The sequence below is a fragment of the Hyperolius riggenbachi genome, chromosome 12 (genome assembly GCF_040937935.1).
Source record: "Hyperolius riggenbachi isolate aHypRig1 chromosome 12, aHypRig1.pri, whole genome shotgun sequence".
In the NCBI taxonomy this organism is placed as follows: domain Eukaryota; kingdom Metazoa; phylum Chordata; class Amphibia; order Anura; family Hyperoliidae; genus Hyperolius; species Hyperolius riggenbachi.
The window spans coordinates 168,191,140-168,217,954 of NC_090657.1; the positions used below are offsets into that span (position 1 = coordinate 168,191,140).

The 26,815-nt window shown below is 45.1% G+C and overlaps 1 protein-coding gene and 1 long non-coding RNA gene across 5 annotated transcripts in view; one reads left to right on the forward strand and one right to left on the reverse strand.

Annotated features, from left to right (window-relative positions):
- The window catches only part of LOC137541790 (uncharacterized), a 318,006-nt gene that overhangs the window by 130,563 nt on the left and 160,628 nt on the right, over window positions 1-26,815 (forward strand). For both annotated transcript variants that reach the window (XR_011025269.1, XR_011025268.1), the window contains exon 3: window positions 12,682-12,773. This is a non-coding gene — a long non-coding RNA (uncharacterized lncRNA). The remainder of the gene's footprint in view (window positions 1-12,681; window positions 12,774-26,815) is intronic.
- The window catches only part of LOC137541786 (cadherin-like protein 26), a 136,024-nt gene that overhangs the window by 98,280 nt on the left and 10,929 nt on the right, over window positions 1-26,815 (reverse strand). The gene's annotated exons all lie outside the window — the stretch shown is intronic.

Consider the following 26,815-nt stretch of genomic DNA (forward strand, 5'->3'; position numbering starts at 1 on the left):
CTCATCTCCAGCCCGTATGAGGAGCTAGGGGCACATCTCATGCCGGTGTGAGGTGCTAGGGGCTTGTCTCCTGCCCCTTTGAGGTGCTATGGGCTCATCTGCTGCCCGTGTGAGGAGGTAGGGGCTCATCTCATACCCATGTGAAGGGCACATTTCCTACCCATATGAGGTTGCTAGAGGCTCATATCCTGCCCATGTGAGGAGCTAGGAGCTCATCTCCTGCCCGTGTGAGGTGCTAGGGGCTCATCTCATGCCCGTGTGAGGTGCTAGGGACTCATCTCCTGCCTGTGTGAGGTGCTAGGAGCTCATCTCCTGCCCATGTGAGGAGCCAGGAGCTAATCTCCTGCCCATGTGAGGTGATAGGGGCTCATCTCATGCCCATGTGATTAATACACAAAAGTAACTAAGCGCTTCTCAGACCAAAAATATACAAAATATATGAAAAAAAGACTGAAAACATACAAAATTATACATGCCCATGTGAGATGCTTATCTCAGGCCTGTGTGAGAAGCTAGGGGCTTATTTCCTGCCCGTGTGAGGTGCTCATCTGATGCCCGTGTGAGGTGCTAGGGTCTCTTCTCCTGCCCATGTAAGGTGCTAGGGGCTCATCTCATGCCGTCAGGTGCTAGGGGCTCATCTCATGCCGTGAGGTGCTAGGGGCTCATCTCCTACCCGTGTGAGGTTCTAGGGACTCATCTCATGCCTGTGAGAGGTGCTCATCTCATGCCCGTGTGAGGAGGTAGGGGCTCATCTCCTGCCCATGTGAGGTGCTAGCTAGGAGCTCATCTCCTGCCCATGTGAGGAGCCAGGAGCTAATCTCCTGCCCGTGTGAGGTGCTAGGGGCTCATCTCATGCCCGTATGAGGTGCTTATCTCATGCCTGTGTGAGGAGCTAAGGGCTTATTTCCTGCCCGTGTGAGGAGCTAGGGGTTCATCTCCTGCCCATGTGAGGTGCTCATCTCATGCCCGTGTGATGTACTCATATCATGCCCGTGTGAGGTGCTAGGGGCTCATCTCATGCCTGTGTGAGGTGCTAGGGGCTCATCTCATGCCCGTGTGAGGTCCTGGGTGCTCATCTCATGCCTGTGTGAGATGCTATGAGCTCATCTTATGCCCATGTGAGGTGCTCATCTCATGCCCGTGTGATGTACTCCTATCATGCGGGCTCATCTCATGCCCGTGTGAGGTGCTAAGAGCTCATCTCATGCCCGTGTGAGGAGCTAGGGGCTATGATAAAACTGCTGTTATAGTAAACATATTTTTTGCCCCTACGTGACGCTGACTTCCAGGATTACTTTCATAGGTGTGTACGAGTCAGCCTTATCTCAGCACTTTTACTGCCGGCTGTGCATGCATCATGTGTCAGGGGGTGGTGCATGCATCATGTGTCAGGGGGTGGTGCATGCATCATGTGTCAGGGGGTGGTGCATGCATCATGTGTCAGGGGGTGGTGCATGCATCATGTGTCAGGGGGTGGTGCATGCATCATGTGTCAGGGGGTGGTGCATGCATCATGTGTCAGGGGGTGGTGCATGCATCATGTGTCAGTGGGCGGTGCATGCATCATGTCAGTGGGAGCGGTGCATGTGTCATATGTCAATGGGCGGTGCATGCGTCGTGTGTTAGTGTGAAACCCATGGTCTGCTGCTCTTTTCAGGCTGGTTGCAAGTGAGCTGATGCCTAATAACATTTCTATATACAGTGCTGCAAATATAAGCAGCCTGGGGAAAATGAGGAATAATGTGAACATAAAAGAGGATGCAGTGTTAATATTTACACTTTGCAGTCACAGATAAAAGTATTGTCACAGTCCTCCCACGGGATTGTACACACTCCCGGGTATCTCTTTCCTTGTTAGCAATGATGCTCCTGGTAGCAGGCTACTTTCAGAGTGGGCTTACTCGCTGCAAAACTAAGAAGAATGGAGAAAAGAGTGCTACGATAAGTCCCGCCAGCTGAGGTATCAGAGCCACTCGCATTACAGATTAGAGATACTGTACTAGTGATTTGTCCAGCTTGGCTATGCAGCCCTAAGGTATACTTAAACATATAGCCCCCCAAATGTGCAAGTGCTTGTACTGTACCTCCAATGGGGACAGAGCTGGTCCTGTGCAGCAGAGAATGTACCAGGGCATGCTGGGCCATTTCTAGGACAAATGCTTGTACTGTACCTATAGTGGGAGGATAGAGCTGCTCCTGTGCAGCAGAGAATGGACCAGGGCATGCTGGGCCATTTCTAGGACAATTTCTGATACAGTAAACCACTTTTCCTGGTCCCTTGGAGTTTACTATAACAAAATTATGCTGTATTATTTGCAAAAGTATCTGTAACCAGGCTGCACCACTTAATAATGGTTACAACTTCTTCCAATCTTGTACACAGTCTTTAGTGTTCCTAGTTAGTATGCAATCGTATCAAACTCGGTTCCTTCTAGAATGATATACACATATAGCACCGTGGGTTCGCTGTCACAGAGTTCCAGTTGCGTCAATGCCACATACAGGACTGCTCACTCCACCTTCTAATTATAGCCTGCAAATACATAAACCACTCCACATAGCGTAATACTGGAATCAAGAGGGGACGCCGTTACCCAGACTGGAGGGCAGACTGTTTGGCTATTGATGTGCTCGTAAACGAGAGGAGATGTAAGTGCGCACTGAGCGCAGGGCATTTCCAATTTTAAAGGATTTTACATTATGCTGTATTTTATGTTTTGACTTTATGGAGGAATTGTCAAATAAAACTTTCGAAGTCATCTGAACCTGTGAGCAATTTTAATCTGTATTTGGCAGAGCTGTGGCTGGAAATAATACCCCTAGACCCACCTTCTTCCTTAGGTGGTTCATATCTGATGAGCGGATACAGCATTGATTAGTGTGGTGAAAGGTGTTTTGACACTTGTGGCGCATGCCTGGAACACTGGACACCGGATGGTTTCAATTGAAGGTTGAATTGTGATTGCAGTATTACGCTCCTGTATATGGAGCAGTTTATGGATTTGCAGGCTATAATCAGAAGGTGGAGTGCGCAGTACTGTATGTGGAATTAAATACTGTATGATTTGTGTTATTAGCTGCTCTCCAGCCTCCGCCATGCTCTGAACACACTCGCTAGCTGAGGGACAGAACAGGTTGGGCTGTATTCCTTACAGAAGATCACATTTCACAGAATGCAGCATTTTTTGAAGTCTAAGGGTGTGTTGAGGTAACTGGGGCAGATTTTTACACTTATTATGAATACATATTTTACTCTGATTTAGTTTTTAAATCTGCACAGTTGGATAGCGTTTTATTTTTTGTAGGGGCTCACAATCCAATTTAGAGGGAAGCCAGTTAACTTATCTGTATGTTTTTGGGATGTGGGAGATAACCGGTGTGCCCGGGGGAAACCCACACAGACACGGGGAGAAAATATAAACTCCCTGCAGATGTTGACCTGGCTTGGATTTGAACCGGAGCGCTGCAAGGCGAGAGTGCTAACCACTGCACCACCGTGCTGCCCTACAGTGTTGTGTATAAGAGGTTAGTATGAGAAAGTGGCGGAGATAGTCACATGACAATACCCAGGAACCACACATATTCAGCGATGTTTAAACCATTAAATCCATAGGTGTAACGCTAGCCTTTACGCTCACATCTATATCATCACAGCACAGCATTGCAGGTCAGTAGGCATACATCAAATGAGGGCGCCGGGTATAGCCAACATTTTAAGATATTGTCTATAACAATATTTTTTATAGTTTCTTCATCTTTATGTTAAAATAATGGTAATAAAATCGCAAAATATCATCTATAACAGTGAAAACTAAAATATATTTAGTCTTAATAAGCATAGTAACACATTGGTAAATATTACAGATATTTTACTACAACTAAACCTAACCCTTCTGTCACATAGAACCCTCCTTCTACCAATGCCTAACCCTAACCTCCCCCCCCCCCCCCACACACACACGCACACCTGGTGGTGCCTAGCCCTAAGATACCCTCTGGTAGTGCTGCCTAGCCCTAAGACCCCCCCCCCATGCCTAACCCTAAGACTCCACCCCCTGTTCCTTATCGTAACACACTCCTGGTGGTGCCTAACCCTAAGACCCCCCATGCCTAACCCTAAGACCCACCCCTGGTGGTGCCTAACCCTAAGACCCCCCCTGGTGGTGCCTAACCCTTAACCTCCTCCTCGGTGGTGCCTAACCCTAAGAACTCCCCATGCCTAATCCTAAACCCCCCCCCCCCTGGTGGTGCCTAATCCTGAGACCCTCCTGGTGGTGCCTAACCCTAAGATCCCCCCATGCCTAACCTTAAGACACCCCCTGGTGGTCCCTAACCCTTAAACCCCCCCTGGTGGTGCCTAGCCCTAAGACACCCCCTGGTAGTGCCTAGCCCTAAGAACCCCCTTGAGCCTTATCCTAACCCACCCCTGGTGGTACCTAACCCTAAGAAACTCCATGCCTAATCCTAAGACCTCCTCCCCTGGTAGTGCCTATCCCTAAGACCCCCAGTGGTGCCTAACCCTTAAACCAACACCCCCCACCCCGGTGGTGCCAACCCTAAAACCCCCATGCCTAATCCTAACCCCCCCATGCTTAATCCTAACACCCCCCTGGTGGTGCCTATCCCTAAGACCCCCCCAGTTGTGCCTAAACGTTAAACACCCGTTCGTGACACCTAACCTTAAAACCCCCTTTCTCCGCTGCAAATATTGTTAGTACAAAAAGCGATACATTTCTAAGATAAAGTTCAAAACGATAATTTACAATATATTTCTCAAAACGAACTTCAAAACGTTATTTATCAAAACTCTAATTCTCAAATCAAAAAATTTTGGTTGGATGAGCCCAGCCCCCACTGTTTATTGGGAGCCTAAATTTCTTCTTTGGCGTCTAATAACCGATATTTTGCATTAGCGCCTTTAGAGCGTCCAAATAGTCCATTAGCCACAGGTGCCCAGTTGTCCGGATTCTGGTCAGTAGGGAGGACTGACAATGGACTGTGTGTCCAGCAGTATACATTCCCTCTCCCAGGCAGGGCTGTATGAAGACCTTGGGAGGATTGGGGCCAGACATTGAGTTGCTGTACTTGTGGGAAATGGCGAATATGGCTGTAGATATGAAGCAGAAGCACGTGGTGTGCTGCTAACACATAGAATAACTGCATTGCATCATGGGAAACGAGAGGGTGGTTACAACATAATGTTGGTGGGACCAAATGATGAGCCTAAGGCCTCAGTTCCATCTGCACTCTGCCTGCAACGCAGGTGGTCGTGATGATGCGTGGCACTATGTTACAATACAATTCTTCCCGCTGTATTTGCAATCCCATTCACTTATAATGCGCAGGAATGCATAGAACTTACATCACAGTCTATGCACTTCTAAAGTCCCTGTGGATCGTGTACACTGCGTATTGCTGAAACGCAATTCGCAACATGCAGATAAAAATAAGGACGTCTTAATGTGTCAATGGCAACAGCTCTGACTCTAATGGCCTCTTTTAGGATCAGTGCAGAGTGGCAAGCAAAGTACGTGAAGTAATGTCTGTAAGGCTGCCTTTCCATGAAGAAACGCAATCGCATGCAAAATCGCACTGTGATGTGATCACGCAACCTTCATTTTCCACTTGCTGCAATTGTGCCGCGAACCACCAGGAGCGGAGCGCGATCACACCAAAAATCATGCAGCACTACGATTGCGATTTTGGAAACAACGAAACGCGATGATGGAAAGTTAGCATCGCAATTTACATGTAAATCGTAGCGCTGTTGCGATTTTACAGTTGTTGTGATTTTTCAGTTATTTTCTACCTTTGCAGTTTGTGATTTGTGCGTGTGCATGCAAATTTTGAGATAGAGATTTTTTTTTCTGTGCAAACCAATTGAAGTTAATTTACATGATAATGTATGTAATAATTTTAACTACAAGACTGCATGTGATTTTTCACGCAAAATGCAATTTTTCAAACACAGAAAGAAAAAATTGTGAAAAAGGCGATGCTATTGAAATACATTATATGTGCGATGATTCTAACAAGTGTGAACAAGGCCTAAATAATAAAAATATACAGGCAAGAACTTCAAAAGATTGCTTTATTTTTGACAAAGTAGAGTCTCACTAAAAAACAAAAACAAAAAAACTCCACACCTACTGTAGTTCAAAAGTAAAAAAAAAAAAAAAAAACTTACTGTATTTATTTTCCAATGAGGGGTCAAGCCCAAATTGTTATGCCTGTAAAATTAATGTCTCTCACAACTGCCATGAAAAGTTAGTGAGTTGTCGTCACACACCTCTTTGTTTATCTTGCGGAGTGTCCAGAATCTCAAGTAAATATCATTAACCTTGCTCTGGCAGGCCCACCCTGCAATCCATTCCTGTTTATCGATCTCTGAGTATCATGGTGTAATGTTGAGGGGGCAGAGATGAGGGTGGAAGTACTGGAGCATCAAATCAGGACCTTGAACCGCCCTGGACTTAAGCAAAGAATATCTCATGTCTGCTTCCAGCTTAGCAGTTGCAGTTTGCCATACACTGGTCAATGTGGCCAACAGATAGATCCCTCTCTGGTCATTATCTGATCCAATTCCTCCACACACAACATACAGATCTTCAATCCATTTGTGCATGAAATCTTTGAATATCTGTGTGCGCCTGCCGAGTCTCCCAGTCCTCCCCCAGGGATGTACAGTGTAGCCAACTATTGTCTGCCGCATGGTCCCGGCTTCTGCTCTCCCCGTCGGCTGCTGTTTGCGTGATGTAATGCAGAGGACAGACACTAGGGGCACTGTGGCACGTACCTTAGGTGATCACTAGAGGCCTCTAGCATTTGGGACATCACACAGACGCCTGGGAACCAAAAGTGAAGAGAGGAAGAAGCAGCCAGCAGGGAGAGGGGGAAAAAACAGAACTGCGCTACAAAGTTTGCAAAAAGAGAACAGCGGCGCCAACAGGATAAAATATGTTAAAAACTTTAAAATTGCTTTGGAGGCAGTGATGGACCTACCTCCCCGAGGCAGACATGAAACTGTCAGTTTTCAAAAAGCATAGATTTATTAACATACTCCAAAAACAGCTCTGCAACGCGTTTCGCAGGTACAGTCCTGCTTCATCAGGCAATAAACAAAGGAGTATTTTACTGCAAACCAGAGACAAAGATGTATATATCAGACTCATGACCGTGTTGTAAATCAGATGAAATATTTCAGATTAATATAGGAATGTATATGATGTTACAATGGAATGTGTAATGATGCAACACGGTCATGAGTCTGCAGAGCTGTTTTTGGAGTATGTTAATAAATCTATGCTTTTTGAAAACTGACAGTTTCATGTCTGCCTCGGGGAGGTAGGTCCACCACTGCCTCCCTAACAATTTTAAAGTTTTTAGCATATTTTATCCTTTTGGCGCCTTTGTTCACTTTCTGTGATACTTGTGTCCACCCCTGGTGGAGGGGTGATAGATACCCCCTTCCTTCCAATCTACAGAGAGCGACTTCTTAATCCTGAGTGGGGACAGGTCTGAATCTCCCCACCTGCCTGTACGGTGGTTGCCTGGTTTTACTTATATACTACACTATTTTGGGCTCTCGGTTTCTCCTCCTTTCATGCCACAAAGAGGGGAGAGTAGCTTCAATGGGTGGAACTGCACTAGTGATGCGCTCCTGACCTGCTGCCAATTCACTAACATTTTTCATCCTATGCGATCCACCGAATCTATCTATTTGGGCTGGGAAATAAATGTTTGGCAATCGTTTGCAGCACAAATTTCTAGCAGATTCGATCAAATCATGTGGATATCAATGAGAAAAATCATGTATAGCTACCTTTACGCCTCTGTCCTCCCAACCTACAGTAACGAGGCATGGTGAATGAGATGCTTACAATTCTGGGTTCATACAATATTTAGCCAATTTTATGCAAATGTATGCAGATTAGCAATGGACCAATCAATTGCAGGTATTACTTAAATTTTGCATCAACTTTGTGTCATCAGCATGATATTGGAGTACATTGATGAAGAGCGTCTACAAATTTGAACACCAGGCTTTAAATTATTGATATTCTACTGTTAGGCGCTGGCTAATGCCAATAGCGGAATATTGTTATTTTACCAATATTCTATTATCACTTGACCACTGTCACTATCACTACAGATCTATCACTTTACCTAAACTCCTTCTCACACTAGCTCAAGGCACCCGGTGAAGCCGAAACAGGTTTTTTCCGGCATTTATTAGCTCAACAGTACCACACTGAACTCTCCCGCTACTGATGCCTAACCTTAACCACCTACGCTCATAGCTATCCTTAATGGACAACTGTATCTAGAAGGATATGGAGGCTGCCATATTTATTTTCTTTTAAACAATGCCAGTTACCTGGCTATCTTGCTGAACATCTGCCTCTAATACTTTTAGCCGTAGGCCCTGAAAAAGCATGCAGTATATCAGGTGTTTCTGCCATTATTGTCAGATCTCAAGATCTGACAAGATTAGCTGCATGCTTGTTCCTAGTGTTATTCAGACACTACTGCAGCCAAATAGACCAGCAGGGCTGCCAGGCAACTGGTATTGTTTAAAAGGAAATAAGGCAGCCTCCATATCTCACTCAGTTCAGTTGTCTTTTAACCACTTTACCCCCCTCCCCCCCCCCCCCCCCCGCCCTCCCCACACAGTTAACCTTAACTGTCTTTTTTTATTATTTTTTTGTAAAGAAGTTAACTTTTCCTTCATTCCAATATTTGAATGGGCGCACACACTTCCGCCGATAGCAGCGCCTGAGGATCAAATGCTCACCTCACACTAACCCTCTAATTCACCTCTGTCTTTGTCTCATTGACATTGACTGGAGTTTGGGCAATTTAAAGACTTTGTTTTTTTGTTTTTTTTACCAGGCTGCATCAGATCTTCACACAGGGAATCAGTTTTGCAAACTCTGCAAGTTAACCACTTCACCACTGAGAGTTTTTTTGCCTTATGGACCAGAGCAATTTTCACATTTCAACGCTCAGCCCACTCATTTGCCAGTAGCTTTATCACTACTTATCTCAACAAAATTATCTATATCTCATTTTTTTGCCATCAATTAGGCTTTCTTTGGGTGGTACATTTTGCTAAGAATTATTTGATTCTAAATGCATGTTAGCGGGAATAAAACGTTTTTGGCCATTATAGTTTTAAAATATTTTTTTACTGTCCATAAAACCCACACATTTATTTGCCCATTTGTCCTGGTTATTACAACATTTAAAATATGCCCCTAGTACAATGTATAGCAACATAATTTTATTTGGAAATAAGCGTATTTTTCAATTTTGCATCAGACTAATTACAAGCCCATATTTGCAAAAATAACAGTAATATACCCTCATGACATACATATTAAAAAACTTGAGCCTGTAAAGTAACTATGTATTTTTTTTGTTATTTTTTTTAAATATGCAAATGTTTTATTTGTGTAACTATATGGGAGAGTGGAGGAGGTAAGGGGTTAATTTTAATGGTGTATGTGTGTATTTCTATTAAAAAAAAAAGTGTTGTATATTCTGGCGTATAAGACTTTTTAACCCTTAAAAATCTTCTGAAAAGTCAGGGGTCATCTTATACGCTGGGTGTCATTGATGCCGGGTGATATGCCCTATCCTGTTACCGCCTCTCATATCTCGCTGCTGAGGATTGTAGTGAAGCGGCGCACGTACACATGTGCGAAATCTGAGAGGTGGAGGAGGAGGTAAATAGGATACAAGGGTGGGCCAGAAGGGTGAAAGAGGTGTATTTTATGGGCACAGCGCAATCTATTCTTCCATACCGCTCTGATAAACAGGTAGACAAGGAGAGCTGACCAATTCGCTTGTGGAGAGGGAGAGTTGACCAATCCAACCAGTCAATCACCTGTATACTGTTATATACTGGGTACCACATACAGTACAGTCCCAGTATCTGTTCATACATAGCACCAGTATATGATTTTTTTTTAATTTTTATTTGATGTGCGTTGGAAGAGGGATAGTCTTATACGGCGAGTATATCCTAAACTCTTTAACTGGAAAAGTTGGGAGGTTGTCTTATACGCCCAGTCGTCTTATATGCCAGAATATACGGTATGTAGGTGTCATTTTACTATTTGGCCATAAGATGTCCTCACACTTTTCTTCCTGTGCATACTGTTAAAGAGACACTGAAGCGGAAAAAAAAATATGATTTAATGAATTGGTTGTGTACTATGAATAATTAGTAGAAGATTAGCAGCAAAGAAAATATTCTCATACTTTTGTTTTCAGGTATATAGTGTTTTTTCTAACATTGCATTATTCTATAATATGTGCAGATTACACAACACTCAGCATTCAAAATGAGTCTTTCAGAGCAGTCTGTGAAGTAATGACCTCTCCTCTAGCAGAGGAAAAGTAAATAGTCCAGGAACAGTTGAGATAATAAAAGTCAGATAACACCCCTCTCCAGGACTAATGCTGGGAATACACGTTTCGTTTTTGCCTTCGTTTTAGCCTTCGATTCGTTCAGTAAACGAATCGAGTGTTGAAAACGTATGTCAAAATAGTCATAATCTCATTATAGTTTCGATTAATAGACCCCAAAAACGAACGACTAGTGATCGAACATGTTTGATATTATCTCTCTTTATCCATCTAATCGAGCCATTGGTTGGCTTGATGGCTGTTCAGATCGATTATATATTCGTTTATGTTAGTCCGTCCCTGTAAAAAGGGATTTTCGTTTCGTTTCTTTGCAGCCTTCGATTATTGGGAAAACGAAACCATCAGAATCGGAAAAAAAAAACGAAACCCTGGGTGGTGATATTAACCGTACGTTCGATTATTTCGGGAACGAAAAGGAGAAAAGGCACAATCGAAACGAAGGCTAAAACGAAGGCAAAAACGAAACGTGTATTCCCAGCATAACTTAGTCGGAGAGCTTAATGGCTTGTTTGCATAGAGATAACAACTGGAGTTTCTCAACTCTTCCTGTACTGGAAACAATTAGACTGATGTATCTGATCTTAATGTTTTATTTCTTAGCTGTGCTACACATACAAATCATAATATCATAATTTTTTTTTCGCTTCAGTGTCTCTTTAATAGGTTAACTGGAAATAATGTGAGTATGTGTTACTTTGTCAATGACCACGGCATCTCATTGAATGCTATGGTCATTGATCACAGGCACTTAGATCAGTGAATATCTAAGCCCCTGAGGCTTAGTTGAGATCTCAAGGGGCATAGATATACTGCCACAGGACCAATAAGTTAAGTAATAAAAGAGAACATTCCAAAATACAATGCACAAAATGTGGTACCATCCAAATAAAACTCTACAACACACATAAAAAACACCTGCAGACTCTGCAGACAGATACTGTTCCCTTCAGGATTTCTGCTACACCTAATAAATGTTCTGCCTTCAGAAATGAAGCATTTAAAGGGGGCTTAGATGCTTTCCTTGCGTTGAAAGACATCCATGGCTACAATTACTAGGTAATGCCTAATGATGTTGATCCAGGGATTTTATCTGATTGCCATCTGGAGTCGGGAAGGAATTTTTCCCTTTAGGGGCTAATTGGACCATGCCTTGTAAGGGTTTTTTCGCCTTCCTCTGGATCAACAGGGATATGTGAGGGAGCAGGCTGGTGTTGTACTTTATACTGGTTGAACTCGATGGACGTATGTCTTTTTTCAACCAAAATAACTATGTAACTATGTAACTATGTAACTATGGGAGTTCAGATGTTCATCATTTTTGTTGTGTTTTTGAAAGATGATTACTGTACATTGTAACCAATGGAAGTCATATCAGAGGAACAAATATGTAGTGTTACTATCACCATAGATACAACAGAGTAACCAACCAGCTCGGGGTGACCGAAACCACTAGGATTGTATAGGGGGCTAAAAGAGACCGGAAAGCCCTCCTACTAAAAAGCAATGCTTCGTGTAATTTGCTGCCTTAAAACAGAAGGAAATTTGCAATAATTCAGCTATAAGTGAACATTTGTGGTTACCCACAATGCACCACTACTGAATATGCAAATTATCTCTTTTTGCCCATGTAAGCCAGGCTAGCATCCAGAACCGCTGGTGTATAGCAAGCCTATCATCATAGAGAGAAATCAATAATAATGAAGATAATACTATGTTTGGAACTGGAATAAATACAACAAAACGCAAGCCTAAACTTAGGTGTTAATTATCATGAACCTTACTATTTTTGAAATATGTACAGTATAGTGAGAAATATCCACTTGTACCTTGCACTTATGTCAAAGAGAAGACAATGGCTCTGATTCAATTCACTTTTTCTCTGAAGTTTTCTCCTAGGTTATATTTTTACACCTTATAATAAAATGCCTTATACCCCACTGGCAAGAAAATACTCAGAATAATTTTGACAGTACTTTTTCACCTACTTTTTTGGTACTTTTTCAGTTGAAAAGTGCTGAAAACTTATTTTAAACAGCATGAAAATGATCTCCTTTAAAGAAACTTAGTAGAAAACAAGAATTGAATCAGTCCTAGTACTAATGTGTTCGTTGTGCTGAATTTCGTCCATAGGGTACTACAGAAGGTGTGCACTGTTTACTATTACTATACCTGGTACTGTTCAGTAAAGTGAAGGAACATTATAATCTGAACAATCTATTACAATCTTCCATATATTTGCTTTCACAGATGACTGGAATATCTAATAGAAGGCAGGAGAAATGCCATTTATAGGCTCTAGAGTCTAGAAGATGCTATAGTTAATCTTTGATCGTCAGCAGGTAAGGCAAAGATTGTCAGTGTTGTTTTGTGCAAGATTTACTAACTATTCCATGAGAACCACCCTCATGTATTTTACTACATTTATCAGTGGAAGCATGACAGTAAACACCTACCCTTTTAGTTTCATTCTTATCTGCTTAATTAGTCCGTTATCAGCTGTGATAAGAATCCCCGACTGCGTCTTCAGTCTAGGTTTGACCTGGTAACATTATAGCTGAGTCACTCTTCTGTGGAGTCTTTTCAAGCCAAAGCCTGCCCCCTCCTGGCTCAGCTTTGCTGCTTTGCATACTGAGAGCTCTGATGACATGGGAGGGGCTGCTTCTGCTGAGAGAGAACCTCTGAGACCGACAAGTGTGGCTGCAATATGATCTGTGTGCTCTGTGTGCACTCTGCATAGATAATGATGATAGATAATGATGATGACTGCAGTTTTATTCCTATGAGAGACACCTTCTACAGGCAGCTGCACATCATACCAAAATGAAAGCACACAGATGAAAGGCTGCAGCAGCCTTTCTCATATAGCCTAGACAGCACATCCAGAACAACTCATAACCCGGAAGCAGAAGGGATATGAGCTGGCGGCCATATTGGATTTTATGGATAAAAAACACTAAAGAAGGCACACCAGAGTGGCGACATTATCAGGTAGAGCATTTATTCTTTACAAGCTATCGACTGATATGTTTATTTTGTGTGAAACGTTCATCTCTGGTTCCCTTTAAATCCCAGCTCACACCACATGAACACAATTCAAAGCTTACATGCAGGGATAATCAATGAGGTGCAAATCACTTCCCTTTGCATTTAAATGTCATGTCATTATTATGCAGCTTTAACTTGGACCAATAAAAACTGACAGGAAGTTATTCTGATTGGTCCACTTTCAAGCTACATATAATTTACATGAGTTTTGAATGCAAAGAGAAATGATTTGCATCTCATTGATCTTCCCTAACTACATGATCTCTTTCAGTGGAAACCTCCGGTTCTGGTGATTTCCACTTATACAGATGGGTGAATAAAAGAAACTAGTGTGAGTGCAAATAAAATGACCCTCACGTACAGAACTGAAATAAACGTCTTGCAGTTAAACAGCCATGAACATTTTCACTTGTGCGCGCCCCTGTCGGTCCCGTGCGTGCGTGCACATGCTTGTGCACGCTCGTGAATTCAACAGTGAATGAGTGCTCTTTCATAAGTGCTCACTCCTTCATACATTAAAGTGACAGTGTCCCCCTTTACCTTTTGGGGACCGCCCATAGGAGATCCTATGGCGCACTTGTGGCTGTTCTAGCCTGATGCGGCATAGGATCTACGACACCCGCCGTTTCCGCTCTCGACGCGATCATGCGCACCCGAGAGGGGAGATTAAGCTGTCATATGACAGCTGACATCTCCCCTCAGTGATCAGCAGCCATCGCGTATGGCTGCTGATCACGTGATCACTACGATCGCTGGTGGACCATAGTGATTACTGTGACAGCTGCGGCGGTAGGGGGGGGAAGAAGAGGATCCACTTACCTCCCTGCCGTTCCCCCGACGATCGGTGCCCCCTCCGCTCTGGCCGGCATCTCTGCTCTGTCTGACGTCAGCGCCGGGTCCCGGCTGGATTATGTCATGAAGCCACGACCTGGAGCTGAGCGGCAGTAGGAGCAGAGATGCCGGCCGGACAGAGGGGTCCACTGCGGCTCATCGATGGAACCTGGAAGGTAAGTGAAGGCTGCGGGCTACAGGGGGGACACACGGCTACAGGGGGGACACCATACCCAGCAAGCAGCACTAGGGATCAAACTACCTGTCCCCCAAAACGCACGCCCCCCCCCTCCCATGCAAAAACTTCTGGTCCTTAAGGTGGGTTAGGCAGCCAGCAGTTGCTACCTAACTAACCCCTTGTGTCACCTATAGTTAGCCCTAAGATTAGTGGGCACCTGTAATGGCTGCTGCCCATAACGATAGGACATGATTGTTAAGGCGACAGCTCCGGAGCCCAACACTGTACATGTTCATCGCTGTGCTGTTGCCTAGCAATGTATTTGTACAGCACTGGGCTACCCACACTGTGCGCCATAGCGACCGCATCCAATCGCTACAAACGCACAAGCTGGTGATAACGGTATGCCACATTCTCAACTAGTGATGAAATATGGCATGTATGATATCATTTTAAATGGGAAAAGACACGTAACATACCAGTATTTTAACAACTTCAAGACCTCTCTACGGCTACGGGCGTGACCGCTGCGGCAGCCCCAGGACCACCTATCGCCAATTGGCGTCAAGTCCTGGGGCTCTGTTTTGCGGGAGATCGCGCACAGGCTGCTGAAGTAAACCAGAGCAGGACGTGATCATCGGAACGCCATACATTTAGTAGCCTGAGTGAACTTCAAACCAGAGACTCTAAAAGTACAAATAAAGACAAGACTGCGTTACCACCAGCCACCACTCTGTCCATCGGATGCTCATCTGTTATTTTCCTAGTGTGAAAGGCATTGTACTTCTTATAGCACCTGTGAGCTGAACATGTGCATTGCTGGCGGCCACTGACTATAGGAGTGACACTGCTGCACACTATGTGTCTCTTTCTATATCTACTGCTGCATTATTTATCACACATAGGGGCGTTATTGTATATCTGTCACACTGACCTCTTCACCACCGGGGGCGGCTATGTACTTCCCTTCATTGCTACAACACACAAGGGCCCATAGGCAATTCACTTTTTCTCCTGAGTTTTCTCCCAGGTGATATGTTAACCCTTTGTCATAAAATGCCTTTTAAGCCACCAGCAAGCAAGAAAATACTCAGAATAATTTTTATAGTACTCTTTCGCCAACTTTTTGGTACTTTTTCCATTGCAAAGTGCTGAAGATGAAAGATTATATCCTAGGAGAAAACGCAGAAGAGAAGCTAATTGCAAATGAACCAATGTGTTTTTACTTTTTTTGTTTGTTTGTTTGTTTTTTGAAAGAACCCGATTTCTAGAAATAAACGATTATAAAATATCCTAGGAGCATGATCACTCCAGTGAATGATGTTCTAGTTCTAGATCAGCCTTTTTTACCCTGGAGGAACTCTGCAAGTTCAATTTTCGACCTCAGGGAACCCCTGCAATAAAGTTATACATTAATGGGGGAAAAGGGGATTTTTTTTTTTGAAGGAGGCATTGCCTGGCCACTTCTAAAATTCACCTGACCTATATATTTATATTTTTCTTTGCATATAGGAAAACCTGCATAACTCAAAGACTTCATAGGCATGGTGTAAAATATGAAAGAGCGCCAGTAATAACTCCAAGCAGAACATATACTGTACTTATATTCAGGACACCCATTTTGCATTAATTATTGTGGTTTCAGCATCAGAAACACTTCATACAACCATATATTGCTGTATATTGGTATCTAACTCCACCTTTCCAGTGACGTCACAGCCTAGGCTACGATGTCACACAGCCTTCTACCCCAGAGCACTCTGTGAGATCACCTGACGTTCCTGTTCACTATACAGATGGGAGCAAATATTTACCTAGATGCTGGCATCACTTATAAATCTAAGAATGATAATTAGGATAAGCTTAGACTACAGTGGCAAAACATTGACTGAATAATTTACAAATAAGTACATTTATTCATTGTTATATTCAGTAATGTTTATCTTGATCTGTTCGCTATTTATATGATAGTTGGTACATCTAAATGTCACCCCACACATCTGCTTCCTATAACAAACATGCATCGGAGCACCTGCAGGAACCTGTCTGCACTTTGTGTATATGTGACGCTCAACCAAAGTCAACACCTGAAACAATTACTGTAAATATTTCATGTTCAGATCATTTTCTTCCTGGGCTCTGCAGTGATTACAGAAAAATGATTTATTCACCATTAGTTAAAGCCTAGACAGGCCTAGACCAACCTCAAACAACCTCATTTGGATGCAGCTTGTTTGCAGTAGCGCTACCTTTCTCCGCCGTATACAAAAACTAAACTTCTGGACCATAGAGGCCCTAAGTAAAACAAAGCAATAATGGATTTCAGATGGAAAAACTAATGACAGTATGGTTATGAAATGGGTATACCATTTCATGAGTTTATTATAGTATCTTTAGAAGTTGGCCATTCCAATGGTACAAGACAAAGGGTCAGAAAATAAATTGCACCACTCCAATCTCTGCCCATAGCCGCCAGCTGCTAGCGGTTTCCCGAAAGGCTGATGCCGCTTCCCCGCTCTGGCTTTCCTCACAGAGAATCATTGGTTGGGTTTAACTGCACGCTGTTACCATACACTCTGGACTCCACGCCGGCCACTTCCCCTGGAGGACCTGCTTCTGCTGCCACTGGGAAAGCCTGGTCCCCGGCTACCACCAAAGAGGGGGACACGCTTTTACAGGCTGATCTTTACCGACAGCCACTACATTCCTGTATACACCTAACCCTAATCTCCCCCTACCTAACCTTAACCTCCCCCTACCTACACCTAACCCTAACGTCCACTCTACCTACACCTAACCCTAACCTCCCCCTACCTACACCTAACCCTAACCTCCACTCTACCTACACCTAACCTCCACTCTACCTACACCTAACCCTAACCTCCCCATACCTAACCCTAACCTCACCCTACCTAACCCTAACCTCCCCCTACCTAACCCTAACCTCCCCTTACCTACACCTAACCCTAACCTCCACTCTACCTACACCTAACCCTAACCTCCCCCTACCTACACCTAACCGTAACCTCCTCCTACCTAACCTCCCCCTACCTACACCTAACACTAACCACCTTCAACCTACACCTAACCCTAACCTCCCCATATTTACACCTAACACTGACTAAACCATCCCCACGCCCCCACTGAGTGCAGCCGAAGTTCTCGAGCCAAACCACCACATAGACGGCTGAAAGTCTTGCCGCAATCCCCACTTCTAGTGCCCTACTTAAAGTAAACCTGAGACGAAGGATGAAATTGTTTTTATAAATTCCTGGGGCTTGGATACAAAGTACCTTAGCTGTAGCAGCCGCTGTCCGTAGCCGCAATTACCCTGTATGCGCTACCAAAACCGCTAATTCGGTAGTGTCGCTAATATCAGATTACTACTACTTACTGAAAGTGACAGCAACATAGGACAAAAGTAAGTTATGGCTCGTTTTACTCTGGAGGAAACGTACTTCTTATTTGTATATATATATATATATATATATATATATACATATATATATATATATATATATATATATGTATATATTATACATATATATATGTATATATATATATATATATATATATATGTGTGTGTGTGTGTGTGTGATATATATATGTATATATATATATATATATATATATATAATTTTATGATTTTTGCGACAGTGGCCCTTTAAGCGCAACTAAACAGCCCGGATCCTGGTTAACAAATACTATGTTAATTGATAGGATCCCTTCACATTGAACCGCTACCACGGATCCGTTTGGCATGGACCGCATGTTTGGTGCTGCTGCAATAAATCCACAGTGACAAACCGGTAGCACTGTGTGAGAAAGCGCGGAGGAGCCGCCGCCATGAGCCGGCGGCGGGCGGCTCCTTCCGCACTCAGCCTTGTCTCGCACGGAGAGGCAGCCGCCTCCTCGCATCATGAGGCGGCTGCCTCCGTGCATGAGGCCGCAGAACGCGACGAAACCGCCGCGTTGGGTGCGGCGAGTAGCCCGCAGGTCCCCGCTGCGCAGTCACCGCTGAGCGGGGCTGCGCTGGCTGGGACTCGTAGTCCCTCTAGTTTTAGAGTGACGCGCGCGCGCACTCAGGCAGGGGATATATGGCAGCAAGGAAGGGGTCAGCTGACCAGGCTGGTCAGCTGATCCTGGCTCCACACCTCATTGGTCCAGCACTTAGGGAGGTGCTGGAGAGAGGATATGTATATATACTGCTAGCTGTTCATTTGTTCCTTGTCTGGCGTTGCGTTCACATACGTGGGAGCACCCAGATCCGTTAGTCAGATCCGTTAGTGTGCCGGGACCAGCTGGAGCTGTAATCCTACACTAAGCTAGATTTGTTGATAGCTTAAAGTACTAGTTTGATTGTGATTATTTGTTATGACCTTTGCCTGCCTCGACTATCCTTCTGAACCTTGACCTTGTACCTCGTTATCTCTGATACTCCGTTGCTGAACCCAGCCTGTACCTTGACTCCGCCTCTGCCTCCTGATTTTGTACTCCGATATTTCTGATACCCCGTTGCCGAACCCTGCCTGTACTTTGACTCCGCCTCTGCCTCTCGATCTTGTACTTTATCTGTCTGTGTGTGTACGACCTGGCTTGTCCGACCTCGAGAACCGACCTCACCATTGGAGGAGGTTCCTCGTTCTGTTAGTAACCCTTCCGTCTGAGGGTGACTTTCAGAAGATACTTCCTGCTAGCAGTCTGACTCCTCCCGTCTTGGAGAGCTCAGGGTTGCGGAAGTAATCTGTACAGTACGTCTTACTGTACTGAGGCCTAGTCCTCTAAGTGTTACTGTTACACCTAAACACTACACTCTACTCCGGTGAACAGAGGTTAGCTAGTATATTGGATTATCGGTGATACTGCAGATCACATATAATCTAGTATACGTCTGTATTCCCCGTGACGCTGCAGGTCACCGGTAATCAGACCTCTCTGCGCCCACCGAGCGTTACAGAACGCCAGACCCAAAAAATGCAAATGGACGCACATACTGACCGTCTGGGCGCACTTGCCACTTCGGTGGAAAACATCAACCAAGTGCTGGGTAGCCACAAGACTATGATTGATGTCCTGTCAGGCTCTGTGCAAACCCTCCAGACGTCAGTTGATTCAGTGCGATCCTCTCCTAGTACTGACATACGTATGCCTGTACCTGAAAAATTTTCCGGCCACAAGTCTGACTTCCGGAATTTCAGGAGTAGAGTGCTATCATATTTTGAATTGAGACCCCGATCCTCGGGGACTGAGACCCAACGGGTCATTTTTATTAAAACGTTGCTGACTGGCGACTCCCAGTCCTGGGCATATAACCTACCCTCTACTGATATAGCTCTGACCTCAGTAGAAGAATTCTTTAAGGCCATGGCCGTAATTTACGACGACCCTGACCTTGCTGCGTCCTCTGAGCGGAAGCTCAAACTCCTGCGGCAAGGCAGAGGGTCGGTTGAGGATTATGCGGCAGAGTTCCGTAGGTGGTCAGTCACGGCTCGATTTGACAACTTTGCTTTAATGGATTACTTCTTGTCTGGGTTGTCGGAGGAGGTCTCCGACTTAATGTTAACAGTACCCGAGCCCAAGACAGTTGACGAGGCCATATCATCGGCCATCCGAGTGGATCGCAGGTTGCGCCATCTGAGGCAGGCTAGGGGCAGTCACCGTGTCAGGGTGACATCATATGTGGCACCGTCCGCTACACCCCTAGTAACACCTTCTCCGCCTGTCTCTCCCTCCCCAGCCTTGCCGCCGCCCGAACCAATGCAGATTGGTCGGTCGAGACTGACCCAGGTAGAGCGAAGGCGAAGAATGACAGAACAGCTGTGCCTGTACTGTGCAGCAGCAGGGCATAGGGTGCGAAACTGTCCTAACAGGTCGGGAAACGAGTTTGCCTAGGAATAGTGGGGGGTGACACCCTAGGCACACAAACTGCACCCCTTAAGGAAAAGAAGTTACTGCTCCCTTGTACGGTTACATGGGAGAATAAGTCTATGGCCACTGAGGCATTTATTGATGAATTTTGAGTTTGCGCAGGAATTGGGTATCCCCCTTTCTCCTGTGAGACCCCCCATTCAGGTCACAGCAGTGGACGATTCCCCTCTGCAACGGAATCGTGCACTGTCTCAGACTCCGGAGGTGAAGGTCACCATAGGGGTACTTCATGGGGAACAATTATCGTTTTTTGTATTGCACATGTCAACCTCCACTATCATCTTAGGCATGCCCTGGTTGCAACTCCACTCACCTCAAATAGACTGGGCCACAGGGCAGTTAACCACTTGGTCACCTCGTTGTTTTCAGCAGTGTTTGGGGAAGTTGACCCTGGGGCAAACCAGAATTCAGGTGGAGGGGGTACCCGACCAATATTCCGAGTATTCCGATGTGTTCTGTCCCAAGGCAGCAGACAAGTTGCCCCCACATCGCCCTTTCGATTGTCCCATTGACCTCCGTTCAGGATGTGTACCTCCCCGGGGTCATTTGTACAACCTGTCGGGACCCGAAAAAGTAGCCATGCAGGATTATATACGTGAAAACTTGGCCAAAGGTTTCATTCGGCCGTCTCGGTCACCTGCTGGAGCTGGTTTCTTTTTTGTTAAAAAGAAAGACGGAGGCCTGCGACCCTGCATTGATTATCGCGGCCTTAACAAAATTACAGTCAAGAACCGCTATCCCCTGCCACTGATAGACGATTTGTTCACACAAATTACAGACGCTAAAATCTTCTCTAAACTAGATTTGCGGGGCGCGTATAACTTGATACGCATAAGAAAGGGCGATGAGTGGAAGACGGCCTTTAATACACCAGACGGGCATTACGAGTACCTGGTGATGCCCTTTGGGCTCTGTAATGCCCCGGCCGTCTTCCAGGAACTCATTAACGAGGTATTTAGAGAGGTGTTGGGGAAATTTGTTTTAGTCTATCTTGATGATATTCTTATCTTCTCCAACAACCTCTCTGAACATAGAGACCATGTGAGGTTTGTTTTGAATCTGTTAAGGCAGAACTCCTTATATGCAAAACTTGAAAAATGTATCTTTGAAGTAACGTCCGTCGCCTTCTTGGGGTATATAATTTCCACCACAGGCCTGTCAATGGATCCTGCCAAGGTTTCGGCTGTGCTGGAGTGGCCACAGCCGGTGGGGTTGAAATCTCTGCAGCGCTTTCTTGGCTTTGCCAATTACTATAGACGGTTTATAAAGGGGTACTCCACAGTCATTTCTCCCCTTACAAGTCTCACCAAGAAAGGGGCAGATACAACTCACTGGTCTCCTGAGGCTTTACATGCTTTTTCCACTCTGAAGGGCCTATTCTGTTCAGCACCCATCCTCAGACATGTGGATACGTCCTTCCCGTTCATTGTGGAGGTGGATGCTTCAGAGGTAGGAGTGGGGGCTGTGCTGTCTCAGCGATCAGGCTTGCAGGGTAGAATGCACCCTTGCGCTTATTTCTCTCGCAGGTTTTCCCCTGCAGAGAAGAATTATGATATTGGTAATAGGGAGCTCCTGGCCATCAAATTAGCTTTCGAGGAATGGCGACATTGGTTAGAAGGAGCTGAGCATACCATTACGGATTACACCGATCATAAGAACTTAGAATACATCGAGGGGGCTAAGAGGTTGAGCCCTCGTCAGGCTCGATGGTCGCTATTTTTCTCCAGGTTCACCTTCATCATTACATATACCCCGGGGAGCAAGAATGTTAAGGCAGATGCCTTGTCCAGATGCTTTGAGGCAGAGACAGCACAGCCCTCCGTTCCTGAGACCATTATTCCTCAGAGATTGATACTGGCAGCCACTGGTACTTGGGAGGATTGGAGGGAGACGCTGAGTCCCTTTCAGCAGGACATCCCGGAAGGGAAGCCCGCAGGGGTTCTGTTCGTTCCTCTGCCGTTTCGCCTTCAGGTTCTGGAGATGTTCCACGCACATAAGAATGCAGGGCATCCGGGGGCATCCAGAACACAAGATTTAGTAGCCAGATGCGCCTGGTGGCCTTCTCTGGCGGCGGATTGCAAGGAATATGTGAAGGAGTGTGTGACATGTGCCAAGAGTAAACCCTCCCGGCTGGCACCTGTCGGTACCTTGCAGTCATTGCCCACCCCGACTGAACCGTGGACCCACCTGTCCATGGATTTTGTAGGCGAACTTCCCAGGTCTGAGGGAATGGCGGTCATTTGGGTCGAGGTCGACCGGTTTAGCAAAATGGCCCATTTTGTACCTTTGAAAGGACTCCCCTCCGCTCAAGAACTGGCCGAGTTGTTCATTACGCATGTTTTTCGTTTGCACGGTATTCCCGAAAACATAGTTTCAGACAGGGGAGTTCAATTCGTCTCACGTTTTTGGAAAGCTTTTTGCCAGCTCATGGACATAAAACTGTCTTTCTCGTCTGGATATCACCCTCAGACCAACGGCCAGACTGAGAGAATAAATCAATCGTTAGAGCAGTGCTTAAGGTGTTATGTAGCTGAAGCACAGGACGATTGGGTCAGATTTCTGCCGTTTGCAGAATTTGCCCAAAATAATTTAAAAAACTCGTCCTCCGGTTTTTCGCCTTTTCAAGTAGTGACGGGAAGATCACCCAAATTTTCCCCATTGCCTATAGCCTCCACTCCGTTTCCAGCCCTGGAGGTCTGGCAAAGGTCATTCAAGGACCTGTGGGGGACAGTAAGAAATAACCTGGAGAAGGCCTTCTTGAGTCAGAAGGGTCAAGCCGACAAGAGACGGTCGGTGGAGTGGAGATTCCAACCAGGAGACCCGGTTTGGGTATCCACACGTCACTTGGCCCTAAAACAACCTTCTAATAAGCTTGGTCCCAGGTTTGTGGGTCCATTTCCGATAACCAAAAAGATCAACAATGTTACTTATACTGTCGAACTTCCCACTAGCATGCGGGGGGTAAGGTCTTTTCATGTTTCCCTTCTTAAGCCAGCGGTCCAGGTGGGTCCCACTCCTCCCCCTCCTGTGTTGGTGGATGCCCAACCTGAATACGAGGTGGAAAAGATAATTGATTCACGTACTGTACAGAATTCGGTGCAATATCTCGTACATTGGAAGGGGTACGGCATTGAGGAGAGGCAATGGGTGCCTGGGAACCGCATGCATGCGGACGAGTTGGTGAGAGCGTTTCATGCGGCACATCCAGGGAAACCTGGAAGGAGCTGTCCGGAGTCCACTTCTCGGGGGGGGGGGGGGGGGTACTGTGAGAAAGCGCGGAGGAGCCGCCGCCATGAGCCGGCGGTGGGCGGCTCCTTCCGCACTCAGCCTTGTCTCGCACGGAGAGGCAGCCGCCTCCTCGCATCATGAGGCGGCTGCCTCCGTGCATGAGGCCGCAGAACGCGGCGAAACCGCCGCGTTGGGTGCGGCGAGTAGCCCGCAGGTCCCCGCTGCGGAGTCACCGCTGCGCGGGGCTGCGCTGGCTGGGACTCGTAGTCCCTCTAGTTTTAGAGTGACGCGCGCGCGCGCACTCAGGCAGGGGATATATGGCAGCAAGGAAGGGGTCAGCTGACCAGGCTGGTCAGCTGATCCTGGCTCCACACCTCATTGGTCCAGCACTTAGGGAGGTGCTGGAGAGAGGATATGTATATATACTGCTAGCTGTTCATTTGTTCCTTGTCTGGCGTTGCGTTCACATACGTGGGAGCACCCAGATCCGTTAGTCAGATCCGTTAGTGTGCCGGGACCAGCTGGAGCTGTAATCCTACACTAAGCTAGATTTGTTGATAGCTTAAAGTACTAGTTTGATTGTGATTATTTGTTATGACCTTTGCCTGCCTCGACTATCCTTCTGAACCTTGACCTTGTACCTCGTTATCTCTGATACTCCGTTGCTGAACCCAGCCTGTACCTTGACTCCGCCTCTGCCTCCTGATTTTGTACTCCGATATTTCTGATACCCCGTTGCCGAACCCTGCCTGTACTTTGACTCCGCCTCTGCCTCTCGATCTTGTACTTTATCTGTCTGTGTGTGTACGACCTGGCTTGTCCGACCTCGAGAACCGACCTCACCATTGGAGGAGGTTCCTCGTTCTGTTAGTAACCCTTCCGTCTGAGGGTGACTTTCAGAAGATACTTCCTGCTAGCAGTCTGACTCCTCCCGTCTTGGAGAGCTCAGGGTTGTGGAAGTAATCTGTACAGTACGTCTTACTGTACTGAGGCCTAGTCCTCTAAGTGTTACTGTTACACCTAAACACTACACTCTACTCCGGTGAACAGAGGTTAGCTAGTATATTGGATTATCGGTGATACTGCAGATCACATATAATCTAGTATACGTCTGTATTCCCCGTGACGCTGCAGGTCACCGGTAATCAGACCTCTCTGCGCCCACCGAGCGTTACACACTGGTCACGCGTGGAGGGGCACGGATGAAAAACTGATGCCTTTTTAAAAGCTGATCCGTTCCATAGATCAGTTTTTCCACTGAACAATTCTTAATCTATGCAGTTTGAACCGGGCCTAAAACACACCTCAGAGCTTTGGGTTAGGTGAAATAGTAGTGCAATGCCACATTGATGCTGTAGTGAAAATATAGTGCCAAAACCATTCAGCCAAGAAATCAGTGCCATTCCTACCAATAGTTTCTGCACTGCCCAGAGTTGTAATGAAATGCTACACCAGAGATGGATAGTCTTCTTTCCACTCACAGCCAAGAAATATATAGATGCGTTTCCCTATCAGTGTGGAATGTTTAGGTGGGTTATTAGACAGTGTTATATTTCACCCTTCCTAAAGCCTAAAACACCAACATAGCTATTGTTGCCAAAAACATGTTAATTGATCATTAGGGTTGACAAATGAATGAAAGCAGTACAGACCTGCTATTGGCTACAGCCAGCCTGTATGTTCTGTTCTGTAGAGAGGTCACGAGGGGGGAGGGTGAGCAGCAGGAAGAACAATGCTAAATAATGACACTTAAAGCAAACCTGAAGCGAAGATAATGAACTGTATGTGTAGTACGGCTAAGAAGTAAAACATTATTAGCAAAGAAAAGAGTCCCATATTGTTTCCAGTACAGGAACAAGAGTTAAAAAAAACTTTAAATTGTTATCAATGCAAACGAGCTTCTCTGAGCTATTTGACCCATTTGGGTTGAACATAGTCCTTTTTTTCTGAAGAACTTAAAGAGGTACTCCAGTGAAAACTATGTAATAAAAAAGTGCTAATTTTTACAATAATTATGTATAAATGATTTAGTCAGTGTTTGCCCATTTTCTCTCCTAGATTTACATTCTGACATTTATCACATGGTGACATTTTTGGGTGAGATGCTGCCGCATTATGTGTATTTTATAGTGAACATGTATTTTCTGGGGAAACGCTGCACATTAAGAGGATTTTCTAGTGAGACGCTGCCACATTATGTGGATTTTCTAGTGAGACCCTGCCACTTTATGTGGATTTTCTGGTGAAACGCTGCTGCATTACGTGTATTTTCTAGTGAGACGCTGCCACGTTACGTGTATTTTTTGGTGAGATGTTGCCGCATTACATGTACTTTATAGTGAAACGCTGCCTCATTACGTGTAGTTGCTGGTGAAACGCTGCCACATTATGTGTTCTTTCTAGTGAAAAGCTGCCACATTATGTGTATTTTCTGTTTAAACACTGCGCCATTATCTGTATCTTCTGGTGAGACGGTGCACTAATGGCTCACCGGTGACACGCTGCACCATCATGTGTATTTTCTATTTTATACAGTAACACACTGTAAACGATAATAATGAACTCATACTTTCCCCTTCACTCTGTGTTAAACACATTACAAATCAACACTTGTACACATAACATTCACACACAGAACTGCTTGTGAATACCGCACATATATCATTGTGACACTAGTGTACTTATGCTATGAGGTGGGTGGGGATCTACTGTGAAAAGAAAAATCTGGTATAGCCACACGACACATTGTTTTAATTCTTTGATTTTGGTTCTATAACTGTCACTATCTGACTTGGAGATATAAACCGTCAGCGGCGAGCCCGGCATTCTTCGATAGTGATATGTTTTTGTAGTAGTGGCGCTGCTTGTGAATGTCGGTGATGTGATACCTGTTTTTGTGTCATTGGTTTATAATCTGCAGTGATTCTCCTTTGTAAAACCTTCTTAAGGGCTTAGTGGCATTAGTGCAAAGCAAGTATTTATCCCTCCTAAATAAACATGAAACCGTTTAGGCAAGCAGAAAATAAAATCGTTACAAAGCAACATGACTTCTAAAAACACTTTTTAAGTGACGTTAGAATGCCGGCCACATGAGGATAGACTGTGATGAAATGATCCTAAATTATCAATTTAAAAGCTGTCACAAAATAATCTACAGCGATTGATTTGTGT